General features: G+C 35.7%; 1 protein-coding gene across 10 annotated transcripts in view; it reads left to right on the forward strand.

The window, feature by feature from the left end:
- Positions 1-15,549, forward strand: part of PLAG1 (PLAG1 zinc finger) — a 59,725-nt gene that overhangs the window by 581 nt on the left and 43,595 nt on the right. The window contains exons 2-4 of one of the 10 annotated variants that reach the window (XM_073331115.1): positions 7,968-8,068; positions 8,675-10,083; positions 13,493-13,600. The exons of 2 other annotated variants lie outside the window; for them this stretch is intronic. The gene's annotated coding sequence lies outside the window, so the exon portion shown is untranslated. Of the gene's footprint in view, positions 1-7,967; positions 10,084-13,492; positions 13,601-15,549 lie in introns of all 10 variants that reach the window. 7 more of the 10 variants (XM_073331116.1, XM_073331125.1, XM_073331118.1 and 4 more) reach the window with 7 other exon arrangements.

Here is a 15,549-nt window from a genome sequence, read left to right on the forward strand (position 1 = left end):
AGGGGTTCTCTCCCCCCCCCCACCCCTTAGCTTCGTTGGGGAGTTCTGAAAAGTTTTTTGCAGAAGTTTTTTCCCCCCATCTTCTAGCACCCCCCCCCTCCTTCTCCAGGGTCTGTGCTGTGAATAGAGTGACAGCAGCGAGAGGGAGCGGAAGACATTAGAGACCGTGTTGCCCAAAAATGAGGGAAAAATTAATATAAATTCACCCGAAGTATCAAACCAGGCGCATTTTGCACAAAAATTTCCCGGGTGGACCCCAGTCTCCCGAGTGTGTCCTAGGAAGTAGGCAGCTCACTCTTTTGGGGGGATCTGGAGTCACTTTGGGGAACTCGGCCCCCCTTTCCTTCGTTTTGTGTGTGTGGGGGGGAGGACTAAAGTTTTTCCCTTCATAATAAGGAAAAGAATGTATCTGCTCTCCCCCCTTCGAGTCGCCCAGGAGCCTTTTGCTTCCCTCATTCGAGTATGTTTAGAGGAAAGTGTGAATCCAAGTTAGTGCTGAGTGTTGTTGCATTGGGGAGAGGGGTTTGTTAACTGAAAGCAGGAGAGATCCGGAGAGAGAGAGAGCAGGGACAGCTTGTTGTCAGTATCATAAACAACCAAAATGGAGGGAGAACTGAGGCATATAACAAAATAAAAATTAGAAAAAAATTCCCAAAAATACTTAAAAATCGGGGCCGATCCCCCTTTTCTTCCTAAGGGTAGCAGAATAAACCCCGTGTCCTTGCATGCCCCTATTAACGTTTCAGGGAGCAAGGAGTTAATATTTATTATTTTTTTTGTTGATGAATTCTTTGGAAAGGCAAAAGCCTCTTATAACTCGCCACCGACAATAAGAAAACGTGAAAATCCCATTCAGATGAGAGTGGTGGGGGGAGATGATACTGTAGAAACTACATAATTTGGGGGTAATGTGGAGTGATTTTTAGATAAGATAAATGCTATAGTTGCTCCTTTATAACTTCCTTTTTAATGCTCTTTGTGTACAGTTGGTTTCTCTTTTTCTTGTTTTTTGGCCGGAATGTAATGCCTTTGTAGTGTCACTTTCTTGATCTAATTAGGATGTGTGAAGCAAAGAGTAAACCTTTCCGGTTTATAAAGTACATTTTCGTTGCATTTGAAATTCAAATTTTACTTGTGACTCCATCCTCTATTTAAACTGGATTCTTCAGTGTAGTGCTGGATTGGAACATTACCTCATAGAGAGAAAGTGAGGGCACCTCTTCTGGCGTAGAGGGCGCAGAGTAAGGGCACCTCTTCTGGGGATGCCTTGTGATTTCACTGGCATGCTTAGTTCACCTGTCTGTGTCCCATAAAGAATGTATTCAGCAGCCTTCTCGTTTTATTTATATAAAATGATGCCTCATCTTGCATCACATTGAAGTTAATGCGAAAGTGCTGCTGATGTTGGTTCCACGTGGGATCAGGGACAGAGCAGGGCATTTTAAAGAGACAGCTTCTCTTTTCTTATAGTTCTCACCTATGCAGAACCTCTGCCTAAAGCAAAGGGGTGGTTCTGGGTTTTTTTTAGATAAAGACATTAAATTGACCTTTGTATGATAAATTAATGCCACATAATAGGGATAAACTTGCAGATTCATTTGGATCCAAGCATTTCTTTTGTGCGTAGCAAGCCTTCAGGAGAGTTTTCTTAATGCATTAGTTATAAAACTGTGTTTTGGAAACGATTTTGGAATGGATGTTCCAGAAATTAAAAAGTAACATTATTAATATAAAATATAGTATACTTCTACTAGTTCTCAATTTCTTGAAAGGAGACTAAAGGCTATTATGTAACAAAATTTCATAGCCATCTTGTAAAAAGTTATTAAGTGCATAATTTTCACTTTGAGTAATTTCAGCTTTATGGGGGACATGTAACTGTCTGTTGAAAAGCAGTGCAAAGCTTCTTCTGTATTTAAAACCTGTGAACAGTTCCAAAAGGTTTTGAAAATAGTGCAATAACTGTTTGCTTTTAATTGGCCAAACTAAGGGCTTTTTACATGTACACCTTAGCTGTGTAATTCTAACATCTCTTGAAAAATTACCTTCAGTTTTTTAAAGAATCTTAACTACACTCAAGCTCCATTTATATGCATTTAACATCAGTATGGTAACTGGTACAGATTCCTGCTGTATTTTTAATTTGTAAATATTTAACTACTATGATGTGAATTGTTCCACTTGTCTATATGTCTGTATCTTGCATGTATTTTAATTCTCAGTAAGACATCTAACTTTTAAAATTCTTAGCATAACTTCTTAATATACTAATTAGATATCTTTATCAGAAATTATTACATTTTTTCATTACAGTTGATTTGTTTGTGTAGCCTTTATATTTAATTCTAAATTAAAACTTAAATACAAGGAATCCACTTCCGGAGATAGAAGGAGGGCTGAACTTGTAGGGAAGCCTTTTCAGCAAATGGCTTCTTTTGCCCTATAGACATTAAATATGAGTTGTTATAGGCCACTGTGTTCAACAGGCTGTGCTTACAAGCAATCCGTACCTTTATTGTAAATGTGACTTGTTGACTGGGATAGGCTTGTGGTTACAGATTTGGAAGAAATCACACAGTTTTCCAGTGACTCAAGCTTTGAAAATTAAATCACATCAACTATTCTTAGGGGAAAAAAAAGCTCATTAAGGGGGAAGGATTAATCTGTTAGTATGAAGGAATGAAATTGTACATTTTTACAGAACTGTCTTTCCAGGTTTTAGAGATCTTTCATATATTTACAAAAGAATTCAAATTTAGAAGGGCCTCTCCAATTATTTTTCCATAAAGCTTTTCTTTTTTTGTTGATTAAAGTTATACTTACCTAAAAAAACCCAGAAATTTGACAAAATTCTTTAAGTGTCATATGTTTATTTAGTGTAGTGCAATTTTTTAGTTCTTTAGTTATATAGAAGTAACTTTATTACACTAGTTAATGATACCGAAAATAAGTTTTTTTTTTTTTTTAAATTTAAACTAATACTACATTGATGATTATCGGAAGTATTTAATGTAAGACATCTCATTTATTTGGAAACTTAAATTATCATTTACTTTTTGTAATCCTGAATATAGATATAGGCATTGTTCATAACATCAAGTGTGGTGTAACAGTTGCTGGGTATCTTTCTTGACTCACAACTGCTTATTGTGAAGTGAATCCAGTACACCCAAGTGTAGAACAAAATTCAGACGCTCTAATTTGGGTTTGATCTATATTCTATTTTTCTACTTGAGTATATGTTAAATGTTACTTGATAGTATTCTTTATACCCCTAGTTGCTCTCATTTTGTAGAATACGGAGTTATTCTTAGAGCGATGAGGTGATGTTTGGTAGAAATAAAAGTAACATTTCAGGGAACTGAAGGTTTTAGAATTTAGATTTCCTTTTTCTAATATCTATAGCTCTGACTTGATACATGATAAATCATTTGAAAATTTGCCCTTTAAGTATCTAAGGAAATAAATGTTCATGGGCTGTTGTTGGTAAAGTTGTCCTAGTTTCTGTAGGTAAACTAGAATGTTCTAAATGCATTAAAAACTTTTGTAGGCATTTATCTGTCCTATCAGATAATGTTTGCATAGGTTTTATTAGCTACAGAGATTCTAAAATTGTTCAACAAATGCAAGAATATAGATTCTCATACATTAAACTTTTCTTGCACACTTAATCTAAGTATGGTTCTTGGCATGCACACTTTATTTAGTAAATTAGCCTGAAAAATGAGTTTCCCCAAGCACAGATTTTTCAAATTTAAATTACAATTTTTTTCAAGTTTTTCACTTTATTTAATGCAAAAATTCACTGCATCCAAAGTGGAACTATTTTTAATGGTCATCCATCTGCAGAGCTATTGAGTCAAAATGGTGCCCTTAAGTCTCCTCCTTTCAGTGCAGTGCAGATGTTTTATAAAATGAATGGGATAAAGTGGGTGACTACTTATGTTCTGAATTAGCAAGTATTGTAATGGTTTTAAATGATTTTACTGAAAGACTTGTTTTATTTCAGAAACTAAAACCTAAGGTTTTTTATCTGTTATCTATAACATGGTAGATCTTAAAAACTAGCTTTCATGATTAGAAAAATTTTGTTAGGAAGGTGTCCTAAACAAGTTAATTTGTTTACCAAAGGATAATATTTTGGAAAATGTAAAACATGTAACAGTGCTTAAACCATCCTCAGATGCATTGTAGTGTTAAAAGGAACTAGCAACCATCTCTACTGAGGTGACAGTATACTTGGTGAGAATATCCTCTTGAAATAGAATAGTGAGCTTTTAACTTTCTTTACTTTTGATATTGCATATTTCTATCTGCCCAGTGAACTGCTAACCATCTTTAACCAATTACCAAATGTTTAGGTAGCTTTAGGGAACTATTTCAAAATAATTCAAATATGAGAACAAAGTAACATTTTATATTGATCAGTTGTGAAATAAGTGTTTTGGAGTTCTAATGTATGGCAGAAGATTGCTGCATTTAGCTAGTAAAATATCTTGCTAATAAAATGTGTGTTTTTTCCTGTTAATCTAAAATCACATCTAGGACTTAGTCAAATGTTTAGTGATTTTATAAATTATGCAAACTTGGGGTTTGAACTTAAAACATATTACTTATAACTCATTAGACTTGCTCAAGCAGGTTCCTATACTTTAAATTATTTTAATGTAATGGGGAACATAATTATCTATTATCTACAGTTGAATAGATTGCAATTAGTAATGGATTTTAAATGACCACTTGTCCACAGAACATCAAACATAACTACACCAAATATGAAAAGAGTTCTAATTGTTTTGTATTACAATAATTAGAAATCTTCTGCTATGAGAACCTAATAATGAATAGCTTTGATCATAATAATGCCATGTTAAGTTCTGCTTTCAAGTATATTAATCTGCTACTTGGATTCTTTTCTTCCCTCTACCCTCAAAGTGCACACCTGCCATTCTCATCTTTTTAGGGCATATTAGCAGAAACTCCAAGTACAATTTAATATTTTAAAAAAAAGTTGACAAGACATTCTGTAATACTGTAAAAACCCCAAAATTGTGATGTGATACTACTTACAAAGATGGGTCATTCTCACAGAATCTATTAAAATTGTTAATATTTAAATGGTCCATGGATAACTTGTAAACAGAGTTACTGCAGGATCGTGGTATTAAAACTGCACACAGTGACTGAGGGGAATCTGAGATGACTACATATGAAGTGTGTGTGTGCATACTTGAACATTGAGAAGTGAGAGAGCTTATGCAATTATACTCCTGTTAATAGGATAAATTAGCTTGTTTTGTAAGCTTTCCTAATATCTCTTATTACCTTTAAAATACACTTATTTGTTTAGAATTTGAATACATTTTGTCCAGTATATTTTAATAAAAAGTGAATGGATAAAATTCTGTTCTCCGATGCACCATCAAACCCTGCTGATTTCAGTGGAGTTGCATAGGTATAAATGAGGGTAGAGTATGGTCCAATGTTCATGATTTTTTTTTTGGTCAAAATAATAAAGCATAAAAACAAAGACTAAAATAGGTAAAACAAGTGAATGTACCCAAGGTAGACAATAATGCATAGAACAGTAATTTAAAACTATGAAGTAAAATAACTTTATTTAATTATAAGAAGTTAAGTGGGAACCAGAAGAGCAAAGTTTAATATGACCATAGAAAGAAATGAAGAAATACATATGTAAAGGAACTTGGAAAATACAAAAAGTGTCTATTCCAGTAAATTGAATTGTTATAATCTTCTTTTGCACTTAACATGCCAAATGCCTCTCTGAGGAGAATATCCCTAGAAATCAGATTAGAAAGTGTTTAATGGGAATTTTGTCATACTTGTTTTGAGTAACGTTAGGGTAACTAAAAATAATTTGGTGTTTCTGTAAAAGATAGGTCATCTAGTTGTGTAGTTTGCATGCTGATAGTGACCTAGAATTTTCAGTAAATGTCTTTTCAAATCTTTACTATCACATATACTACAATCAAACAATTTACTGTAAAGTTCTACTCTGCATATAGTGCGTACAGAGTCGTACATATTTTGATGTGGGGTCAAATTTAATATTTTTAGACTGTCAAAAACTCTAGATTTTTCATTAATACAATTTGCGTAGTAGAATCTTGCTTATTCACATTGATTAGGGATCCCATTCCCAATTACTGAATTGTGCAAATCATAAAGTAAGCAAATAAAAAGCAAGGATAATGCATCACAAAGCTCATCTTGTTTGTTGATTTGACAAGTGTATACTGTGGTGTATCTAATTTAGTAGTAAATGTTCTGTAACATATTTTGAGAAAGCATTCAAGTCTGAATTAATGAGACATCACTACAACATCATGCTGTTAAGCCTTTGAGAAGTGCAAAGACCAATTCCTATATACAAATTAATGAGATTTTACTAGACTACTTTTAATAAGCCAGTGCTTACTGTGGTATATGTATTCATCATGGCTGTTACCAATTTCTTTAAAAATGAGGCTTTTCTGATCTGTTAGGGAGGATGTTGCAGTCGTTGAATTCTGTATAATATAGAAAACTATTCCAGACTACTAAGACAGACCTTTTGAAAAGGACCATTTAAAAAAAGAAAAAAAAATTCTATCCCAAAAGTAAAGGAGTTCTGGCAGTTTAATAATAATCTTCAAAACTGTATATTTAGTAATAAAATATATGTTAGACTTGGTAAATTTTTATTATTTTTTGAAACTCTTAATATAAATAAAAATTCCTAAAGTGATATTAATTGTACATTTAGTAAAATTGCTTCATCTCTAGCGATTACACTATTCATCACTTGTAAGTATGGATTTGCATTTTCATACTCAATATCTAAAATTGAAAAAATTAACCTCTACAGCTTGCAGTTATTCTTGTGTGTTTAGTCAAATGGCATACTACAAAGGGTTTCATATACATTACTTACTGAATATTATCAGATACTATTGTCCATTTCCTCCAAAAAGTATTTTAAACAAAATGAATGAAAAAGCCCTTAGAATTTAGCCACTTTGTCTGAAAGCCAAGTATAGATATTGTCAAAGCTGATTTTGTTCACTGGAAGATATTGTAGTTAATGCAGATTTAATTGATCTCATCCAGGAGACGTTAAGAAACTGTGAACCATGGAGCTTAAAAAACAGCTCAAACATGGCTGATCACAATAGGTGCCAGTTTAATTTGAATCTGGTGGACTTTTCTTAGTGACTTGACATAATTTTCTTTAGTGTCTTAATACTGGGATTATGTATAGGCTAAACCATTCTAATTAAACCCAACCAAAATATATTATGGGCTACTTTTCAGTTTCAGAAAGAGTAATAAAAATATTGTTGCACATATGAGTGCATGATATTACTACATACTGCTTTAAATGGTGTTTAAATACAGGTATAAGCATACCAATACAATGAAATCGAGAGGACTGTTATTCCTAAGTGATAAAACTTCATGATTTGTTACTTAAGAAGTTATTGATAAGCATATTATGTTATATCTAGTTATTCAGATTGTTCTTGCTGATGTAAAGTTCATGACTGTAGCAACTACCATAAAGAGTTCATATAAAATAATTATCTAGTGTTACACTTTCGTTCTTTATGCTTTTCCAATGTAATTGCTTCCTTATAATAATTTTTGAAGATGTGTTGCTTCATGTAAAACGTTTGTGTATGTTTCTCTTTGGTCCAGAAATCAAAGTCAAAAAGTGGTCTCGACTTTTATTCTCTCAATTAGTTTCTTCCTATGCATGACATCACTCTTGCTGGTAGTATTACAAATATAGAAATTGGATTGTAAGCTAAAATGGAAGACTAACTACCACTGGTAGTTGGGTGATGGGAGAAAGCCCAAACTGGATGAATATTGATACTAGCCTCTGAGAAAGAGATGTGAGTTCTTGAGGACTTGGAGTACTCCTTGCAATCAAATATATGATGTATTATCATTTCCCATAGGAAATACTTGAGCATACTCGTTGCTACCAACTGCTGTAGAAAGCAAACAGAAAAATAGATTGTGGTTTTAAAAAAAGATGCACTGTGAAATACATTACTTGGTAAGTATCATTTGTATAGGTAACTCATTTCCCTGAAATGTAATCAATTTTTCTACCTTTGAAAACTGGACCACTCTACAGTATTTTTTTAAGAGAGCAAGTAAGCTAAATATATCTTGGATAGCAAGTAGATACAGATGGTACTAAAAAGTCAGTGTGTTCATGTAAATCTAACTTGATTCTCTTTGTTAAATTTATATGCTGAAAGAGAAGTTGATTTTTGAGTAATCTTTAACTGACGAGTTTACTAGTTCAGTTGTTTGCAAAAGAAGTAAGGGTAGTTTGGCATATGTATGAGTCTTTTCTATTTTTAAGATATTTTCATGGAAGTTTTTAAAATCTTGAATATAAAAAGAGGGTGTATTTTTCATGATACGTGGTGGGAGGGGCGCTCTAGCAATTTAATCTGGTGGGGATAGACATTTTGAGAAAAATGAGGCCCAGTAGTTTTTACTACTTCAATCACACTGTTAGTTACAGCCATGAAGCTCTCAATATATTCAGTTAGCTTGGGTCAAAGTCCACAAACCCTGCTTGGGAAAGTTGATGTCACTAAGAGTTTTGTCTCAGTAATGACTTTAGGATTGTATTCTTTGTTCTTCATAGGGGTGAGTGACAAGCAGATGGACACCTCTTCGTTGATATAGATTATACAGTATTAAGCTTTCCTCTGATATATGTGTACATGTTTTCTGAAGGAATTAACTCATTATGTTAGATAACCTATTTTAGTGATAAATCTCTTTATTCTCTGAATTAACAGAGGCTTCTTTTATGTCCAGAGTTTCATGTTAAGATCGTAGTTAAACTGTGCTTGAATATGATGAAATAATCATTTCTATCAAACTGTCCTTTTAGTGAAAGGGTTGATAATAACGTCATTTATGGTGTTTTAATAAAGAAAAAAGTCATCTCTTTGAGTAGGAGTGGAATACTCTAAAACTAGCTCCTTAAGTAGTACTTAAACTTAATTATATTCAGCTCTTATGACAGTTGTGGGAAATGTGCATTGCAGAATGTAGGGCTTAGCTGATTTGTGAATTCTTCCCTCCCAACACATGGTAAATAGGTGTAGTCCCCTCCCTCCCAAAAAAAAGGAAAAAAGCTTTAAAGGCAGTTTATTTGCATGTATATCCAGCCTTTCTGAAGCAGAGGCCTTTGCAAGAAATTAAAGGAACTAACGACAAAAATAGGTTTGCATCTCTCTTAAAGATTTGATGTGCTGTACATATTTGTAAATGCATGCTGTGACTTCATATAAACTCAGATATTTAGATTGGAAGACAGAGAACAAAATATATGCACAGCCTGTTGTGTGCAGCCATGCAGTGTATGACAGTGCCCAATTCTTTAGCCCAGTGGTCTTTTGCCCAGGGAACTGAGGTTGCTGCCTTTAGATGCTAGTCTATTTCATATGTTTCTCTGCATTTGATAGGCTTGTTAGTAGCTTAAGTAGTTTGTTTCACGTGACTGCTTATAAGGTGCTCTTATGGGCAGTGTCAATAATAATATATGGTCTGATCTATAGAACTTTTAGACAAAAAATACGTAGTTTCCCTTTGTGCCCTCAAGAAGTAAAGCCATCAGCTGTTCTTCATTGCAAGCCAAAAAATACCCAACCACAATTAAATTCAGCCAGTACTCCCCTACCTCACAAGCCCTCTCCCCTTTTCATTCCCAAATTCTAAGTAAATTGATAGTCATTACAGTATGCCCTGCGGATCAAGAGTTTCATGCTGTTTCAGTCCAAGGACTAGATTCAAAATAGTGAGCACCTGCCAGAGAACAATCTAATGACAGCTCCCCTTCTCTTTATATCAAAGGGACTCCAGTTTGTGTGTCTTCTGATTGTTGGCATGAGAAGAGAAGCGTGTCTCAAGTAGGCAAGAACCAAGTCATTTAGGGCTTTGAGTCAATACCAGTACTTCAGACTCCATTGTGAACCTAATCATCAGCCAGGGCAAATCAAGGAACACTGGTGTCACGGGCTTCCAACAAGATAACACAGCGACTTGGTTAGTAAATAATTTAACAGATTACCTCTTTCCACACTGAAGGGCAAGGGACTCTTCTTTTTTCTTGCCACTTTCCTGTTCAGGAGTGGTGACTTTTTATAGCCTTTTTCCAAAACTCATAATTGTATGCTTGGCTACATGCAAACTGGTGTGTCTAAGGTCTGTTGATATCCAGTCCATGTACTGAGTCTTTGGCCTCCCCCTTGGTTGTCTTCAGTCCACAATCATTGTAAAGGCCATCTTACCAATATAACTTGGAGGTCTCCGCTGGACATGTCCATACCAATGTAGCCTCACCTTCCTCAACTTGTCCTCAGTTGGGGCAAGCCACAGTAGGCCCCTCCCAGTCTCATTTTGTTTTTTATATTGGAGTATCCAACCATTTGACCATCTGAACATCTTCATTTCTGTGGTAGAGGGCATACTGATTTTTCTTATGGCTGGCCATCTCTCTTTGCTCTATCCATTATGCTGGGTCAAATTACTGGCATCTTTTTATCAGAGAGAACTGGGGTCAACTCCTGCCATTTGCACCAAGCAGCTTTGGTATAATGCCAGGCATAACTCAGGAGGGCACCAGTGATGGGTGGGGAGCTACTGTTAGGAATTTGGTTGTTTGTAAATAAGGAAAAGTATGAGAGTTTTCAGTAGGAAAACCATCACAATTAGTCCAAAACAGCATAACTCCACTAGCAAATATATCCCTGAAATGGTTTTATTTAAATAATTAATTAATTAATTAAAAGTACTTGCTGAATTCTGAAGCTCCATGTTGCTACAGCAACATTGTCTAGCAATGTGTTAATGTTGTATTTAAGAATACTCAAGAAGTTTAATATTGATCTTGAAATCTAAAATGATTTCTTTTTCAAATTTCAGAATTAAAAGGAAATATTGAGTGACATTGTTAAAGCTAGAAACACTTAACAAATTAAATACACTATATACTCTATTTGAGTCAAATATTTTTTCTAAACAAATTTTAATATATGTATTATGTAGCTTCAATTGATTGCACAATACTGTGGATTGGACATAGAATAAAAACTTCTGTTTGTTAAAATTACTGTACTCAGTGTATTTGCCTTCGTTGGAATGTTGTTCTGTGATTGCATCATTTTTAGTTTATACAGCTTTGTGCTAATGTCTTATTTCCCCAAATGAATTTAATTACATTGTCCTCCCTCTCTGATTATTGTATGTAGCATGACTTATTCAGTAGATCAAAAGTTATGTTTATTGGAAAACAGGATTAATATTTTATACTTTTGCTAACACCACCTTAAAAATAGCCACATCAAAGATTATGCTTTTAAGTCTAATGTTGTAATCTATTAAACCATACATCATTCTGCGTGGAATGTTTTTAAACTGAGGCAGTTGTCCCTTACAACGGTTTGTCTGAGTGGTTTCAAGTTATTACAGAAGTACACATACAACATTTGAACTGTATGGGGATAGAATTGTGCTACAAGGTCTCAATGGAGTGCAGTGAGTGGGTAGTGCCAACTTAACAGTATTTCCAGGAATTGTATGAAATGTATAGCTCATGTAGTTTGGCTTACATTAAGGCATTCTGGATATTGCAAACAAAATTGTTATTAAAACTAGTATTTTTTAAAAGCTAAATTTTTAAATAGCAGCTTGCTGCTGGTAGACGCTCAAATTCTGCCCACTACTTGTACCTTCTCTCAGGTAAGCAGTGAAGTGTTTGTTTTATTTTAAATGAGTTATATTCCTGAAACCAAATATCTAATATTGTATATTAAAATTTTTCCAGAAATATTAGAGTTTTGGAGGCTCATCTGAAGTAGAAAACTCTGGGCAGGATCAGTAACATCTTCCATACTTTTGTTTCTTTCAATCACATATTCCTCTTTTTAATTTTTGTAAAAGTGTCTTCTGTTGCTGTATAAAAGACCCTCAGCAAACATCATGGGAAACAGTGAAACGGACGATGCACAAAATTCTGAGAAATGCATAAAATACAAAAATAGATATTTTCCTTATCTTTTCACTTCAGTAATTTTAAGTGTTACTTGTAACAACAGTAGATTAAAAAACTGAGGTTGGTGTGCCTTTCTTTTTTAAGATGACTGTTCCTTTAAACGTCAAAAACTAAAACCTGCAATATGTTAAACTGTTTAATACAAGGACATTTGCATGTACCTAAGTTAATTTAGATTGAGAAGTCTATTGAAGAAGCTTAGCAAGAACAGTTTTCATTCTAAATTATCGTCTAACAGCAAGAGGTAGAATATCTGAGAAATATTCAATTAGTCATTACTACTTGACCGTAGTAGTAGGCTGTCTATAGGATTTAGTGATACCTAAATGGCAGGTTAAAGTATATAACTTTACTCCTGTGCCAAAAAATTAAAAATTCTGCACACAGTGTTTTAAAATTCTGCATATTTTGTCAAAATAACACTACATAATCACGCCAATTTCAGTTATTTTGGTAATTTATTTCAGAATACTATCAGCAGCTATGTCTGTAACAATACAGACACAAAAAAAGTCCTCCGGGAGTAGTGTGTTAAGGAAACCCCTATGACAACCCAGTTCCTGTTTCTGTGCCCCTTCCCCCAGAGCCCAGCAGGAGGGCCAGACACCCACAGCTCCTCCGCACCAGAGCCCAGCTACGGCCTCCCCGCCCCCAGATCAGACACTCACATGCACCTCTTATCCCACACCACTCAGAGCCCAGCAGTGGGGCGCCCCCAGCCCAGATATCTGCACTCCTCCCCCTCATAGCCCTTCTGTGGGGCCCCCAGCCCAGATACTCGCACCCCCTCTCCCCGGAGCCCAGGGATTCAGAGGGAGAAACCGCCTAATGCTGGGTCCTGGGCTTGTATGGAGTTACCTGCATGGCGCTGCCCTCTCCTTCCTTGAGGACGTACTGGGAACTGCAACTGCCAGGAACCCTCCAGCTCCCTCCCACTTCTCCTGGCAGTGTCTTCTATTTGTGAGCTGGGCTCTGCTGGATCCAGTGCCCCCTAGTGGCGGTCAGGAGCTCTGCAGCCCATTTCAGGGGGGCAGAAATTCTGTGCAAAAAACATTAATTTCTGTGCCAATTCTGCATTGTGCAGTGACACAGAATTCCCCCAGAGTAAACTTAGAAGTCTTCCTGTTGCATGATTGATGAGCTGTCATATTATCCACAATGATGTGCTATTGCTAAGAGCTCTGAGGAGCATATAGAGCCAAACTCAGCCCTATTGTAACTTTACAGAAACCAGCAGAATCATACAAAGGATGAATGTGACATATATTGCTTACTAATGTACTTAACTCCTTTTAAGATAAGAGCAGTGCATTTTCAAACTGAAGAAAATTTCAAATATGCCTTACAAATTTTGCTAATAAGTAACAAACTAAACTATGTTTCATTATTGTTTTATTTCAGAGCTGCACCTACATCCACAATCATATGCCATTCAATTAGGAATCACAGAACAATGAGGGTTGGGGAAAAGGTGGGAGATGAGATAGAAGTATTGGTAAACATTTAAAGGTAAAGCCACAGTGCCCATACTGAGAAAATAATGACAAGCTAAGAAATGTTATTCTAACATATTTTGCTGTAATCCTGTATCTGTTATCTGTGAAAATATTTATCAGATTAAATTGTGTTGAGAGGGATATAGATAATTTAAATATTTTTAACCTTAGTCATTTTATAAACCAGTATCATGGTGTTATAGCAGAAGAATAGCAAAAGACAAATTATTAACAACAAAACCTATGTAAAACAAATGTCTTTAAATAGACTGAAATAGGACTTGTCTACACGTACAGTGATGCAGCTGCGCAGCAGTCGTGCTTCAGTGAAGACAGTATTACACCAATGGGAGAGCGTAATCCATCTCCGCAAGAGGCAGTGAAGCCTTCCCGTTGACATAGCGCTATCTAAACTGAGAGTCAGGTCAGTATAACTACGTCGCTTGGGTGTGGCTTTTTCACACTCCTGAGTAACGTAGTTTTACCAATGTAAATTTCTAGGGTAGACCTGGCCTAAGACTATTCCCAATACACATTCTGAACATTTACAGTATAAAGCCTTGGTGGGAAAGCTGTTGCATTAAGCTGTCTGTTTCAAAGCTGTGCAGCGAACCTTTCTAGCAGGTAGGATGTTTGGTTCTTCTAAGATTATATCTTAACTCAAGCTAATTCTGCAGTAATTTACGCTCCAATTAAATCCTTTCTAGTTAGGTTAGCTAAAATGAGAACGGCCATACTGCAAAATAACACTCAAGCAGCACAGTGTAATTGGATTAACAGTGGAGAGTAACTATGTCCCAACTGCATTACTAGCTTGAGTGTCATCAACACTTAAACTTCAGCCTATGCTCCTTTATGGTCCAAGTAGCTTGAGTTAGAGATTTTTGTGTGTGTACAGGATTGGGTTAATGGCAACACTTGAGTTATACCGTGAACTAACTGCACTGAAGACAAGCCCTAATATCAGCAACTGGTATATGTAGCTCCCTAAAACAGCAAGTGAACAGTGGAGCTATCTCAATCAGCAGCTCTGCAGCAAGATTACAGAGAACTACTGTCTGCACATTCCCTTACTAAGTTGATAAGATAAATGCTAAATCAAAGCTTTCCCCCCAAAATAACTAAAGTGCATTTACTCAATAAAAGAATAATATTGTATAAACTTAGAATGGTAGTTGAGGGTTGTATATCTGTCTGGTTGGGCTTGTTGGTTTCTTTGTTTTGGTTGAGGGGCAGGAGGTGTTAGGAAACTTAAAACTAACTCACTCCTCTCAGGAGATTCTTTAGTACTTTTGTTTTCTCTCAAACACACTCAGTAATCTTATATAAAATTAAAGGAGACCATTGCTTATTTGCAGACTCTAATTCTTCCAACCAGGAAAGACTTATGACCGCTGTAGTGAATGAGATTTCTTAATAATAAGAATTGTTTTCAAAAAATACTTTACAGCATGTTTAAATCGTGAAGTATTATTAAAATGATCCAAAAAATGGCAAAATAATAAACACAGATTCTTTTTACTTGTTCACTTGCTAATGTGCAGAAGTATTGTTCATGATGGGTTTCCCAATCACTATGAGCTTAAGAGGTTACTGTGTCCTCCAAGTTTCCTGACACACTAGCCTGGCTTAATGCAGGAATTGGCAACCTTTGGCATGCAGACCGCCAGTGGCCGGTCCAGTTTGTTTACTTGCCGTGTCCGCAGATTTGGCCGATCACAGCTCCCACTGACCGCGGTTTGCAGCTCCAGGCCATTGGGGGCTGCGGGAAGCGGCGGTCAGCACATCCCTTGCATCAGCCAGTGGGATCTGCGATTGGCCGAACCTGAAGACATGGCAAGTAAAGAAACTGCCCGGCCCGCCAAGGGGCTTACCCTGATGGGCTGCATGCGAAAGGTTGGCAATCCTTGGATTAATGTAACATGTATTATCTTTACAGAGATTCCTCAACTTTTCCTAACC

Source organism: Lepidochelys kempii, chromosome 2 (genome assembly GCF_965140265.1).
Source record: "Lepidochelys kempii isolate rLepKem1 chromosome 2, rLepKem1.hap2, whole genome shotgun sequence".
Classification (NCBI taxonomy): Eukaryota; Metazoa; Chordata; order Testudines; family Cheloniidae; genus Lepidochelys; species Lepidochelys kempii.